This window comes from Papio anubis, chromosome 20 (assembly GCF_008728515.1).
Source record: "Papio anubis isolate 15944 chromosome 20, Panubis1.0, whole genome shotgun sequence".
Taxonomy (NCBI): Eukaryota; Metazoa; Chordata; class Mammalia; order Primates; family Cercopithecidae; genus Papio; species Papio anubis.
The window spans coordinates 45,676,933-45,691,810 of NC_044995.1; positions in this window are offsets into that span (position 1 = coordinate 45,676,933).

A 14,878-nucleotide genomic window follows, 5' to 3' on the forward strand; every position below is an offset into this window, starting at 1 on the left:
CCACCCCCTGCCTCTGACATCCAAGGAGCCTGTTTATTCGTTCTCGTCTGCGGCAGCATTCTTTGCCTGCCTGCGCCTGCACCCCGGCCTCCTCCATCTCCAGCCCTGAGAGGTCCCGCCTTGTGTCACTGAGGGTGAGGACCACCTCACCTGCAGGTCCCCCTGAGACAGGCTGTAATCCCTGGGGTGGTCGGTGAGGGCTGGGGAAGGGGCAGGGGGAGGGTCGTTCCTGCCCCAAAGTCCAAAGATCCTCAGTCTTCGTTTGTAATTCTCCAAGTAAGAGTTCAAGCTTCCGTCACAGACAAGGATGTTTATTCAGCACCTGTTGACTGAGTGCCTACTGGGTGCCAGGTCATGCTGGGGACCCAAGCCCTGCCCCATGAGCCAGCCAGTCTGGGGAAGCCACTGACAAACCAAGAAATAAACAGGATAATATTTCTTTTTGAGACGGAGTTTCACTCTTGTTGCCCAGGCTGGAGTGCAATGGCGCAATCTCAGCTCACCGCAACCTCCACCTCCCGGGTTCAAGCGATTCTGCTGCCTCAGCCTTCTGAGTAGCTGGGATTATAGGCACCCACCACCACGCCTGCCTAATTTTGTATTTTTAGTAGAGACGGGGTTTCTCCATGTTGCGGGGAGTGTATGCAGACGCCACCTTGGGAAGAGATGCGCCAGAATTTGCAGTCCTCTCTGTCCCTGTTGGCGTTCCCTGGAGGGTAGAAAATTTCCTCTACCCAGACTCTCAGAATGTTCCAAAGACCTGAACTGGTGTCGAACTCCCGACTGCAGGTAATCCACCTGCCTTGGCCTCCCAAAGTGCTGGGATTACAGGCCTGAGCCACCGCGCCTGGCACTTTTTTTTTTTTTTCTGAGACAAAGTCTCTGTTGTTGCCCAGGATGGAGTGCAGTGGCGCGATCTCGGCTCACTGCAACCTGCGCCTCCCAGGTTCATGCAATTCTTGAGCTTCGGCCTCCCAAGTAGCTGGGATTACAGGCGCCCACCACCGCGCCCACCACCACGCCCAGCTAATTTTTCTATTTTGAGTAGAGACAGGGTTTCACTGCGTTGGCCAGACTGGTCTCAAACTCCTTACCTCATGATACACCCACCTCGGCCTCCCAAAGTGCTGGGATTACAGGAGTGAGCCCCTGTGCCCGGCCTATTTACTTTTACTTATTTATTTATTAACTGAGTGAGTGAGTGAGACAGTTTTGCTCTGTTGCCCAGACTGGAGAGCAGTGGTGTGATCTCAGCTCACCACAACCTCCAATTCCCAGGTTCAAGTAATTCTCCTGCTTCATCCTCATGAGTAGCTGGGATTACAGGCGCCCACCACGCTCGGCTCATTTTTTGTAAGGCTCTGCCCTTGTTCTGAAGTCAAATCTCAGCACTGTCACCCTCTGGGAGGGGGCGTGATCAGGAGCTACAGCTGGGCTTAGGGCCTGAGTGGCTGCAGGTGGATACCAAATGTAAATTGAGGTCTCTGGAATATTCTGAGAGTCTGGGTAGGGGAACATTTCTACTCTCCAGAGAACGCCAACAGGGACAGAGCGGACCGTAAATCCTGGTGCAACTTCCCAAGGTGGGTGGCATCTCCCTACACTCCCTTCAGGTCTGGCCCGGGTAACCAGGTCGCTGGCTCTAATTTTTTACTGGCTGTAATTTTTGCCGTTGGAGAGACAGGTGTCTTAGAAACCTTGAAAACATCACCTAAAAACAAACCAAGAAAATTATGCTTTTCAGCCAGGCGCTGTGGCTCACTCCTGTAATCCCAGCACTTTGGAAGGCAGAGACAGGCTGATCATGAGGTCGGGAGATCGAGACCATCCTGGCTAATACTGTGAAACCCCGTCTCTACTAAAAATACAAAAAATTAGCCAGGCGTGGTGATGCGCGCCTGTAATTCCAGCTACTCGGGAGGCTGACAGGAGAATCACTTGAACCCAGGAGGCGGAGGTTGTAGTGAGCCGAGATTGTGCCACTGTACTCCAGCCTGGGTGGGTGACAGAACGAGACTCTGAAGAAAAAAAAAAAGAAAGAAAAGAAAAGAAAATTATGCTTTTTTCCAACAGACCTTCTAACCATTTCCGTTCTCCAAAATACCTCCATTGGGCCGGGTGCGGTGGCTCACGCCTATAATCCTAGCACTTTGGGAGGCGGAGGAGGGCGGATCACTTGACGTCAGGAGTTCCAGAACAGCCTGGCCAACATGGTGAAACACCATCTCTACTTAAAATACAAAAATTAGCTGGGCATGGTGGCGGGCATCTGTAATCCCAGCTACTCAGGAGGCTGAGGCATGAGAATCGCTTGAACTCAGTAGGGGGAGGTTGTGGTGAGCCGAGATCGCGCCACTGCCCTCCAGCCTGGGCGACAGAGCAAGACTCAGTCTAAAAAACAAACAAACAAAAAAGAAAATACCTCCATTAGCTTTTCTGATTCTAAAATTGCCACTCGTACACTTCACAAAACCTTTCCAGAATGAGAGGCCCCTTTGTTCCCTGGCCCCGTGTATTCCCTGGAATTTTCTCTCCCTAGGCAGGGAGGTAAATGCTATTGTTTTTTCACACATGAGGTTTTGCAATGGGCTTTATTTCCACTCCACAATAGACGGCCCCACAGCTTTTATTTCTAGAAATTGGAAAATGAAGCGTGTCCAGCACCCGCCTCTTCACCCACCACAGGCTGAAATTTAAGCTGCATGAACCCGGCTGGGCCTGGGTACCAGGGTTGGGCAGACCCCAGCATGTTGGTGCCAGGGGGCCCGGGGGTGAGGCCAGGGTAAGGTTTCTAGGGGTGCCAGGTTTCTGTCACCGTCACCTGGGGCTTCCCCCACTACCTGTCTGTTTAGTGGCCCTAGCACCATGTAGATGAGCAGGGAGAGGCCGAGTTCTTTAAAGTATTACAGGAGGGGAAACCGGGGCCCACAGAAGGCCAGGGACCCAGGCCAAACATTCCAGTCTGTAGAGGGGGTATGCAGAGACCCTGCGGATGGTGGGAGGATCAGCGTGACCTTCCAGGTCACCTCAGCCTCCTGAAGAAGGTGCCAGCAGTGGCTCTACTCTACAGAGGAGGTGGCTGACGCCCAGAGAAGTTGAGGAACTCACCCAAGGCCACACAGCTGCCAGAGATGAAAGTCTTTTTTCTGAAGATCTCAGGTCAAGAGCTCCAAAGTCAGGCAAGTCCCCCATAGAGCCCTGCTCCACCACTTAGGGGCTGCAGGTGGCTTCTGACTATAAATGAGGACTTCTGGAACATTCCAGAACATTCTGGAACATTCTACTGTTGGGGGAAATTGCTGTTCTCTGGAGAATGCCAAGGGGGACCTGGTGGTGGAGGGTGGTGGTGACTCCCAGGTGCTATCTGAACCTCAATTTCCCCATCTGTACAGTGGACATGCAGAGGTACCTATGATGCCTCCCCCAGGCCCAGGTGGGAGGGTGGAGGGGCACAGGGTGGGGAAGGTGTGGAGGCCTAAAGAGTCTCTGCCAAGCCCCCTGGTGACCCTGGGCCTGAGCCAGCCTTGCTGGGCCCATCACTCACCTGCCACCTACACCACACACCTGGGTCCCTCTCCCCACCGCCTGGCTGCAAGCCAGGGGTCCCAGGAGGGGGACGGGGCCCTCGGGAGGCCAGGCCAGGGCTTCCTAACAGGGTAGTGTGGGACCAGTCCCCTGGGGGTAAGGAGTTGGAGTGGGAGCAGGCTGCTCTGTCCGCTGACGCCCCTGGAGCCCCCATGGTCGCCGCCTCTACCTGAACTGATGTCAGAATCAACATCTCCCTTTCTCAGCTTCTCTTTCTCTCCCTCTGGAATTTCCTCTGAGGCTTAGAGGGATGTGGAAACCCTCCTTGGGCTCCACGAGGGCAGAAGCCTAGCCACCTGGCCAACATTGGGGGACTCTGACCTGCCCCCTCTGGAACCGCAGCACTGCCCTCAAACCCCTATTGCCTCCCCTTATGCCCCAGATCTCATGTGTGGTTCACAGCCCACCCGCCGCGCCCGTGGGGCCTTCCCCTCCTCCTGAGTGGCAGCTGCCCTTGGCTCCCAGCCCTTAGGCCCCAAGGGGAGATAAATTTCCAGCGGGCTGACAGCTTTATCACCCACCCAGCCCAGGCTGAGGGAGGAGCTGGGGTGTCCAGTGAAGGCCAGGACCCCAACAAGGGGCACAGATGGCCTCACCGCACCCCCCCAAGCAAGTCTCAGCTCATCTGAGCCAGAGGGAAGGGATCCTCATGGCCTGAGCCTAGGATCAGGGGCATAGGGGTGGCTGGAGGAGCCAGTAGAAGGGACTGATCTGGCTGGGAGGGCAGGAGAGCCCCTACCTGGGGAGGCTGTTTTCACCGAGCCCTGAAGGATGACTGGGAATTAAGCAGGAGGCACAGGGCAGAGAGTACAGCTGTCCATCTGGAGCCAGCCTGGTGCGTTTGAGACTCCCGGTGACTTGAGTAATGAGCGCCCTCTCTCAGGACCTCAGTCTTCATATCCACAGGACAGCTGTGTGGGACGGAAGTCTTGGCTGGTCCAGGCTTGACTAGGGCTCCGGGACAAAGTGACACCAAGACTGACAGCCCCATGAGTTATGTTTTTTTTTGTTTTTTTTTTTTTTTTTTGAGATGGAGTCTCACTCTGTCACCCAGGCTGGAGTGCAGTGGCCCAGTCTTGGCTCACTGCAAACCTCCGCCTCCTGGGTTCAAGCGATTCTCCTGCCTCAGCCTCCCGAGTAGCTGGGACTACAGGTGTGTGCCAGCACACCTGGCTAATTTTTGTATTTTTAGTAGAGACGGGGTTTCACCGTGTTGGCCAGGCTGGTCTCGAACTCCTGACCTCAGGTCGTCCGCTCACCTCAGCCTCCCAAAGTGCTGGGATTACAGGTGTGAGCCACCGCGCCTGGCCTCCGTGAGTTATGTTTTAATCAGTCACAGACACTGGGCGCAGTGGCTCACGCCTGTAATCCCAGCACTTTGGGAGGCCGAGGCTGGCGGATCACCTGAGGTCGGGAGTTCGAGACCAGCCTGACCAATACGGTGAAACCCCGTCGCTACTAAAAATACAAAATTAGCTGGGTGTGGTGGCCTGTAATCCCAGCTGCTGGGGAGACTGAGGCAGGAGAATTGCTTGAACCCAGGAGGCAGAGGTTGTGGTGAGCCAGAGATCGCGCCATTGCACTCCAGCCTGGGCAACAAGAGCAAAACTCCATCTAAAAAAAAAAAAAAAAATCAGTCACAGACAATGCCCTCGGTGAGGACATGAACAGCCAGCAGCCCCTAGTTGCAGGCTGGGGTCTTTCTGGTACTGTATGTAGTGGGATGGAGGAGGGGATGGAAGGTTCTGGCTGATTTGTCAACCCAGGAGGAATTAGGCATTCTTTTTTGGAGGGGATGGAACCTCTGTCACCCAGGTTGGAGTACAGTGGCGCCATCTTGGCTCACTGCAACCTCCACCTCCTGGATGCAAGCAATTCTGTGACCTCAGCCTCCTGAGTAGCTGGGATTACACCACGCCCGGCTAATTTGTTTAATTTTTAGTAGAGACAGGGTTTCACCATATTGGCCAGGCTGGTCTCGAACTGCCGACCTCAGGTGATCCACCTGCCTCAGCCTCTCAAAGTGGTGGGATTACAGGTGTGAGCCACCGTGCGTGGCCTGGGCATTCTTTTTCTAGAAAAAAATAACTTGGGTTCAACTTAGGTGGGACCTCAGCCCTGACCACCCCTGAATCACCCATTTTCCCCAATCTACCCTTCTTTTTTTTTTTTTTTTTTTTGAGATGGAGTCTCTGTCGCCCAGGCTGGAGTGCAGTGGTGTGATCTCAGCTCACTGCAAGCTCCGCCTCCCAGGTTTACGCCGTTCTCCTGCCTCAGCCTCCGTAGTAGCTGGGACTACAGGCGCCTGCTGATCAAATTATTGGATCAATTGTAAATGTTAGTTCGCTTTGGCTTGTGTGGTCTCAGCATGGATTATTCGGAGGTTTAGTTGTGCTCTGAGGTCACCCCAACCGAAATTTTTAATGCAGGCGTAGAGATTTAAAAATCCGTAGGTTTGTATGGTTCTTGGTTGCATTAATAAATTAAAGCTCCATAGGGTCTTCTCGTCTTATTATTTTATGTCCGCCTCTTCACGGACAGGTCAATTTCACTGGTTGAAAGTAAGAGACAGTTAAACCCTCGTGTTGTCATTCATGCGAGTCCCTATTTAAAGAACAAGTGATTATGCTACCTTTGCATGGTCAGGGTACCGCGGCCGTTAAACGTGTGTCACTGGGCAGGCAGTGCCTCTAATACTAGTAATGCTAGAGGTGATGTTTTTGGTAAACAGGCGGGGGTTAAGTTTGCCGAGTTCCTTTTACTTTTTTTAACCTTTCCTTGAAAGCATGCCTGTGTTGGATTAACAGTGAAAGTAGTATGGGCTTGTTTATGTTTATCAATACTGGGCTGTTAAGTATCGGTGAGGCTTTCGGTCTGATTTAGGCTTATGCGGTGGAGAGAGTATTCATGTTACTTATACTAGCATTATTACTTCTATGGGATGATAGATTAATCCAATGTGGTGTGAGGAGTTCAGTTATGTGTTTGGGGTTTTTTGAGTAGTTGATGTTGAGCTTGAACGCTTTCTTAATTGATGGCTGCTTTTAGGCCAACTATGGTAATTGGGGGTTTTTACTCTCTATATAAGGTTTTTTCCTAATGTCTAAAGAGCTGTCCCTCTTTAGACTAACAATTAAGTTTACAGGGGGATTAAGTGATTCTGTAGGTAGACTTAAGGCTGAACTAAGATTCTATCTTGGATAACCAGCTATCACCAGGCTCGGTAGGCTTGTCACCTCTACCCAGAAATCTTCCCACTATTTTGCCACATAGACGGGTGCGCTCTTTTAGCTGTTTTTGGGTAGCTCGTCTGGTTTCGGGGAAATTTGGCTTTAGTTCTCTTTGTGAAATTATTTCTAGCTAATTCATTATGCGAAAGGTACGGGGGTTAATCCTTGCTATTTTGTGCTTGGGTGATTTTTTATCTTTCCCTTACGGTACTGTATCTATAGCGCTGGGTTAAAATTTCTATCGCCTATACTTTATGTAGGTGAATGGTTTGGTATATATTGACTTGATGTTAGTATTGATTATATTTGGAGCTAGTGTTAGCTCAAGGTAGTCAAGTGGTGTTGAGATTTTCTGGGTGTAAGCCAGATGCTTTATGTTAAGCTATACCTTGATTTATCCAAGTGCACCTTCCAGTACACTTACCATGTTACGATTTTTCCCCTCTATATAAATATTAGGGTGTTTAGTTAAGATGTTCCTTAAGTATATTTGAGGGGAGTGACGGGCGGTGTGTGCGTGCTTTATGGCCTAGTTCAATTAAGCACTCTATTCTTTTTTTTTTTTTTTTTTTTTTTTGAGACGGAGTGTCACTGTGTCGCCCAGGCTAGAGTGCAGTGGCGCGATCTCGGCTCACTGCAAGCTCCGCCTCCTGGGTTCACGCCATTCTCCCGCCTCAGCCTCCGAGTAGCTGGGACTACAGGCGCCCGCCACCTCGCCCGGCTATTTTTTTGTATTTTTTAGTAGAGACGGGGTTTCACCATGTTAGCCAGGATGGTCTCGATCTCCTGACCTCGTGATCCACCCGCCTCGGCCTCCCAAAGTGCTGGGATTACAGGCTTGAGCCACCGCGCCCGGCCTATCTATTCTTAATTTACTGCTAAATCCTCCTTGGACTCTTAGGTTTCATAAGAGTTATCGTAGGGTTTTCTGAGGTACAAAACGTAGCCCATTTTTTACCATCTCATAGGTTACACCTTGACCTAACGTTTTTGCGGGGGAGGGCATTTGCGCTCACTTCGTGACCTTCATCAGGGTTTGCTGAAGATGGCGGTATATAGACTGAGCAAGAGAGGGTGGGGTGGATCGGGGTTTATCGATTACAGAACAGGCTCCTCTAGGGGGATGTGAAGCACCGCCAAGTCCTTTGAGTTTTAAGCTGTTGCTTGTAGTATTCTGGTGAGTAGTTTTGTTGTTTTAACTATTGAGGTTTAAGGCTAAGCATAGTGGGGTATCTAATCCCAGTTTGGGCCTTGGCTATAGTGTGTTCAGAAATTTTAAAGCCACTTTCGTAGTTTATTTTACATCAGCTAGGGTTTTACAGTTTAGATGGAGTTTAGCTCTATTGTATCGGATCTAAAACACCCTCTACGCCGATCTCTATTGACTAGGGTTAATCGTATGACCGCGGTGGCTGGCACGAAATTAACCAGCCCTTAATATAGCATAGCTTAGTTAAACTTTCGTTTATTGCTAAAGATTTGTCACTGCTGTCTCCCGTGGGGGTGTGGCTAGGCAAAGTGTTTTGAGCTGCGTGTGCGTGCTTGATACTTGCTCCTCTTGGTCATGGTGATTTGTAGGGCGTCTTCACCGGGGCGGGGATGCTTGCATGTGTAATCTTGCTAAGAGCCAATAGAAAGGCCAGGACCAAACCTATTTGTTTATGGGGTGTGCAAGCCCATCTAGGCATTTTCAGTGTCTTGCTTTAGGTAGGTTTAAGCTACATAAATGAGGAGGTGGGTGTGATTGGGGGTGATTTCTTTGGGGTTGTGGTAGTGGAGGTATAGGTTTGGTAGTGGGTGGGCAGATGGGGGTGGGGGAAGGGGTTGTGGGTTGGTGTCAAGAGTGCTTGGTGAAGTAAATTTGTATTAGTTGAGGGGATGGCAGTTGGAGTTGTGCACACCTAAAAGATGAAAATACAAGCTCTGATCGGGCAAATTGAGGCTTTTGTTTTTGGGGTTTGGCAAAAGTGGGTTTAGGTGAAGGTCAGAGATGGGGGTGGGGGGGTTTGATGGAATTTTTATTGTAGTGTCGTGGAGTTGATTATTGATATGTCTTACAAGCATGAATTAAATAACACCTTGATGGCAGTCATGCGGGGCTAGGATATTGAACGTAGGTGCGATTAATAATGGCATGGACTAGGAATCAAAGACAGGCGCGACAGGACGGGATGTGGTGGGAGTCAGCATTCTGCGATGGGGCTGCGTGCGGACCAGAGATAAAAGATACCAAATGCATGGAGAGCTCCCGTGACTGGTTAATAGGGTGATAGACCCGTGATCCATCAAGATGTCTTATTTAAGGGGAACGTGTGGGCGATCTTGATTGTTATGGCCCTGAGGTAAGAACCAGATGCCGGATACAGTTCAATTATAGCTACCCCCACGAGTTATGGGCCCGGAGCGAGGAGAGCAGCACTTTTTGGGCGAGATATTGGTTTCACGGAGGATGGTGAACAAGGGATTCCTAAGTGAGGGGGGCCATCCGTGGTGAGGAGGACTTTTTAACAGGTATGTGCTATGTCCGATGGACGACTTAATGTACTATGTACGATTAATACAGGACTAGTTCTGTTGATACGCATGGGGTGATACGTGGGCTTTGGAGGGGTGAATGATGTACTACTGTTGAAGTGCTCATTAGGATCCTTGCTTGTAAGCATGTATTTCGAGAGGGTTGGGTAAATATGTAAGGGTATGTGCTATGTACAGTCAAACACATATAGTACTATATATTATACATGCTGGCTAGCAGTAATGCACGAATTACATAGTGGCATTAAAGGTAGGTTAATACTAAAGTTGTGCTGCAGGGCTTGTACAACATAAAATACAGAAAGTAGTTTAAGTTAGAACGCCGGTTTTGGGTGTTGGCAGTAGAGTTAAGTACTTTCTTTTTTTTTTTTTTTTTTTTTTGAGACGGAGTCTCGCTCTGTCGCCCAGGCTGGAGTGCAGTGGCCGGATCTCAGCTCACTGCAAGCTCCGCCTCCCGGGTTCCCGCCATTCTCCTGCCTCAGCCTCCCGAGTAGCTGGGACTACAGGCGCCCACAACCGCGCCTGGCTAATTTTTTGTATTTTTAGTAGAGACGAGGTTTCACCGTGGTCTCGATCTCCTGACCTTGTGATCCGCCCGTCTCGGCCTCCCAAAGTGCTGGGATTACAGGCGTGAGCCACCGCGTCCGGCCAGTACTTTCTTTCTGATTGCCCTAGGGAGAGTATTCCATTTCTGGTTTACAAGGCCAGTGTATTAATTTATACTACGAGGGCAGGTTCATTTGAGCAGGTTGTTCTCGATTAGGGAGGCCAGTGGTGTTAAGATTAGGATTGTGATAAAGTATATTGCGGATGCTATTTGGCCAATAATGATAAAAGGTTGGGTTACTGGTTGGCTTCCAATTCAGGTGAGGGTTAGTAGAATTGTAACTAGGAGTCAGAATAGGAATTGGCTGAGTGGGCGGAATATTATGCTTTGTTGTTTGGATTTGTGGAGTATGGGGATAATTGCTAGGATGAGAATCGATAGGAAGAGTGCCGGTACGCTTCCCAATTTGTTGGGGACAGATCGTAGAATTGCGTATGCGAATAGGAAGTACCATTCTGGTTTAATATGTGGGGGGGTGTTTAGTGGGTTGGCTGGGGTATAGTTGTCTGGGTCGCTTAGGAGGTCGGATGAAAATAGTGTTAGTATTGTTAGGGTAAGGAGGGGGAGGACTAGGCCTAGAATATCTTTAATTGTATAGTAGGGGTGAAAGGTGATTTTGTCTGAGTTAGAGGAGATTCCGCAGGGGTTGTTTGACCCCGTTTCGTGTAAGAATAGTAAATGTACAGTTGTGAGAGCGACGATAATGAAGGGTAGGATGAAGTGTAGGGTGGAGAATCGTATCAGAGTAGGGTTATCAATGGCATACCCCCCTCAGATTCATCGAACAAGGTTGGTTCCGACATATGGGACTGCTGAGAGTAGATTTGTGATTACTGTTGCCCCCCAGAATGATATTTGGCTTCATGGGAGTACGTAGCCCATAAAGGCTGTTGCTATAGTTATGAGTAGAAGTATAATGCCAATGTTTCAGGTCTCTAGGAGAAGATATGAGCCATAGTAGAGGCCTCAGCCTACGTGTAGATAGAGGCAGATGAAGAGTATGGAGGCACCGTTAGCATGGAGATAGCAGATGGTTCAGCCGTGATTTACATCTCGGATAATGTGTGCGATTGAGGAGAAAGCAAAGGAGGTGTCTGGTGAGTAATGCATTGCTAAGAATAGGCCTGTGATAATTTATAGAATTAGGCAGGTTGCAAGAAGTGAGCCGAAATGTCATCACATGGAAATGTTGGATGGGGTGGGTAGGTCAATGAGGGAGTGGTTGATTATTTTTATGATTGGGTTAGATTTGCGTATTGGAATCATTGGCGCTTTTGTAGTTGAAGTACAACGATGGTTTTTCGTATCATTGGTTATGGTTGGAGTCCATATGGAAGTAATGATATATATTTTATTTACATTAAGCGTGTTATTGGTTATGGGGTTTGTAGGTTTTTCTTCTAAGCCTTCTCCCATCTATGGGGGTTTAGCATTAATTGTTAGTGGTGTAATTGGTTGTGTGATTATTTTAAGTTATGGGGGAGCTTACATGGGTTTAATGATGTTTTTAATTTATCTGGGGGGTATGATAGTTGTCTTTGGTTATACTACAGCAATGGCCATTGAAGAGTATCCTGAGACATGGGGCTCAGGGCTTGAGGTTCTAGGGGGTCTTTTGGTAGGATTAATGATGGAGGTAGGGTTGGTTTTATGGGTTTTAAGTTTGGATGAAGTAGTGGTGGTGGTTAATTTTAATAATATGGGTAACTGGGTGATTTTTGAGGGGGAGGGGTCGGGGTTAGTTCGAGGTGACTGTATTGGTGCGGGTGCCTTGTATGATTATGGGCGTTGATTGGTGGTGGTTGCTGGTTGGACGTTATTTGTTGGTGTATATATTGTGATTACTCGAGGTAATAGGCTATATTATTAGAAGTAGAGTTAGGGTGAGAGGAATGAGGAAAGAGAGGAAGTGGAGTTTGATTATGCCTTTCTGAGTAGTTACAGTTATGGAAGCGGTAATGTGTGTTTGTGAGATTATTTTACGTATGGATTTTTCTAGTCATGTTGAGTCTAGTAAGAGGAGGGCTAAGTTTTGACTTCTAAGTAGGTTTTGCTAGGGGATCATACGGTGAACTGTGGTGGGGAAGTATCCTAGTATGTTGGAGAATTTGAATATCTGTGATGGGTTTTTTGTTTTTAGTTTGCTGGTTATAAGGGCGAGGTCTAGGGCTGTTAAGAAACCGAGGATGGTTGCGCATAGGGCTGAGAGTTTGAGATAGAAGGGTATTGTTGGCTGGGGGAGTGAGGTAGGGGGGATGTTGTTAGTGATAAGGAATCCTGTAATTATACTGCCTACTATAAGGCGTTTAATTGGGTTTAGTAGGGCGGGGTTGTTTTCGTTGATGTTTATTAGGGCTGGGAAGCGGGGTTGTCCTGTTAGGGTAAGGAGAATGGTTCGAGTACTGTAGGCGCTTGTTAGGGAGGTGGCGATGAGAGTAATAAATAGGGCTCAGGCATTGGTATACGACGTATTTGTGGCTTCGATAATGAGATCTTTGGAGTCGAAGCCTGTGAGGAAGGGTATTCCCGTGAGTGCTAGGTTGCCAATAACTAGGGAAGTTGAGGTAAGGGGCATTGTTTTAAATAGGCCCCCTATTTTTCGGATGTCTTGTTCATTATTTAAGTTATGAATAATGGATCCGGAGCACATAAAAAGTATAGCTTTGAAGAAGGCATGGGTGCAGATGTGTAGGAATGCTAGGTATGGTTGGTTAATACCAATGGTGACTATTATTAGGCCTAGTTGACTTGAGGTAGAGAAGGCCACGATGTTTTAAATATCGTTTTGTGTGAGGGCACAGATGGCTATGAATAGGGTAGTAACGGCTCCCAGACATAGTGTAAGATTTTGGATTAATGTGTTGTTTTCTATTAGAGGGTGGAAGCGAATGAGTAGAAATACCCCAGCAACAACTATGGTGCTGGAGTGAAGTAGAGCTGAGACAGGGGCTGGACCTTCTATGGCAGAGGGCAGTCAGGGGTGAAGACCGAATTGAGCTGATTTTCCTGTTGCTGCTAGGAGAAGGCCCATTAGTGGGAGGAGGTTTGAGTTGGAATTTAGAGCTAGTATTTGTTGAAAGTCTCACGAGTTATAATGTAGAAGGAATCATGTTATAGCTAGGATAAGACAGATGTCGCCGATGCGGTTGTATAGGATTGCTTGGATGGCTGCTGTGTTGGCGTCCGCTCGAGCGTATCATCAGCTGATTAGAAGGAAGGATATGATTTCTACACCCTCTCAACCAATGAAGAGCTGGAAAAGGTTGTTGGCGGTAACTAGGATTAGTATGGCAGCGAGAAAAATGAGGAGATATTTGAAGAATTGATTGATGTTTGGGTCTGAGTTTATGTACCATAGTGAGAATTCTATAATGGATCAGGTGATGAATAGTGCAATTGGAATAAATACTATGGAAAAGTAATCTAGTTTAAAGCTTAGTGTTAGATTTTTTTTTTTTTTTTTTTTTTTTTTGAGACGTAGTCTTGCTCTGTAGCCCAGGCTGGAGTGCAGTGGCCGGATCTCAGCTCACTGCAAGCTCCGCCTCCCGGGTTTGCGCCATTCTCCTGCCTCAGCCTCCGGAGTAGCTGGGACTACAGGCGCCCGCCACCTCGCCCGGCTAGTTTTTTGTATTTTTAGTAGAGACGGGGTTTCACCGTGTTAGCCAGGATGGTCTCGATCTCCTGACCTCGTGATCCGCCCGTCTCGGCCTCCCAAAGTGCTGGGATTACAGGCTTGAGCCACCGCGCCCAGCCAGCTTAGTGTTAGATCTAATGTTTGGGTTGTTATTCAGTGTCAGCTTCAAATGGTTGTTTCTTGGTTTGAGAAAATGTATAGGGTTGTTGGAATAAGGCTAGTAATAAAGGTGTATATTATGGTTATTTTTACATAGTTTGGGTATGAGCGTTTTTTGTTAGGATTAATGAGGGTGGCAAAAATTGGAAGAGTTAGGGAGGCAAGGGTTGTTATCATAATAGAGGTGCACATAATTGTTTTTTTGTTTTGTTTTGTTTTTGTTTTTTTTTTGAGACGGAGTCTTGCTCTGTCGCCCAGGCTGGGGTGCAGTGGCCGGATCTCAGCTCACTGCAAGCTCTGCCTCCCGGGTTTACGCCATTCTCCCGCCTCAGCCTCCTCAGTAGCTGGGACTACAGGCGCCCGCCACCTCGCCCGGCTAGTTTTTTGTATTTTTTTTAGTAGAGAAGGGGTTTCACCGTGTTAGCCAGGATGGTCTCGATCTCCTGACCTCGTGATCCGCCCGTCTCGGCCTCCCAAAGTGCTGGGATTACAGGCTTGAGCCACCGCGCCCGGCCTAGGTGCACATAATTGTTACTTTTATTTGGAGTTGCACCAATGTTTTTGGCTCCTAAGGCCAGTGGATAGCTGTTATCCTTTAAAAGTTGAGAAAACCGTAATTTTAAGTACGGAAGTATGGGTTAGCAGCCCTTGCAAGTTTTCTCGGTAAATAAGAAGTGGTGTGCTTCTATAGTAAGGTTCACAATCTAATGTTTTGATTAAACTATATTTACAGGGAGCAAACCCTAGAATGATATTGGGGTTGAGGGATAGGAGAATGATTGGAGCGAGGTGTATAAATATTAACGTATTTTCTCGTGTGAAGGGGGGTTTTATGTTGATTATATGGTGTGTGAGTGTCCCTCGTTGCATTGTGACGAACATGTGGAGAGAGTAGAGGGCTGTAATTAATATATTGAGTCCTGTTAGTATGATAGTAATATGAGATCAAGAAAATGAAGCTGCGATTACGAAGAGCTCACCGAGTAGGTTAATAGTAGGGGGTATGGCAAGATTGGTGAGGTTTGCTGTGAACCATCAAAAGGTTATTAATGGGAGTAGGACTTGAAGTCCTCGGGATAGTAATATGATGCGGCTGTGGGTGCGTTCATAGTTTGAGTTGGCTAGGCA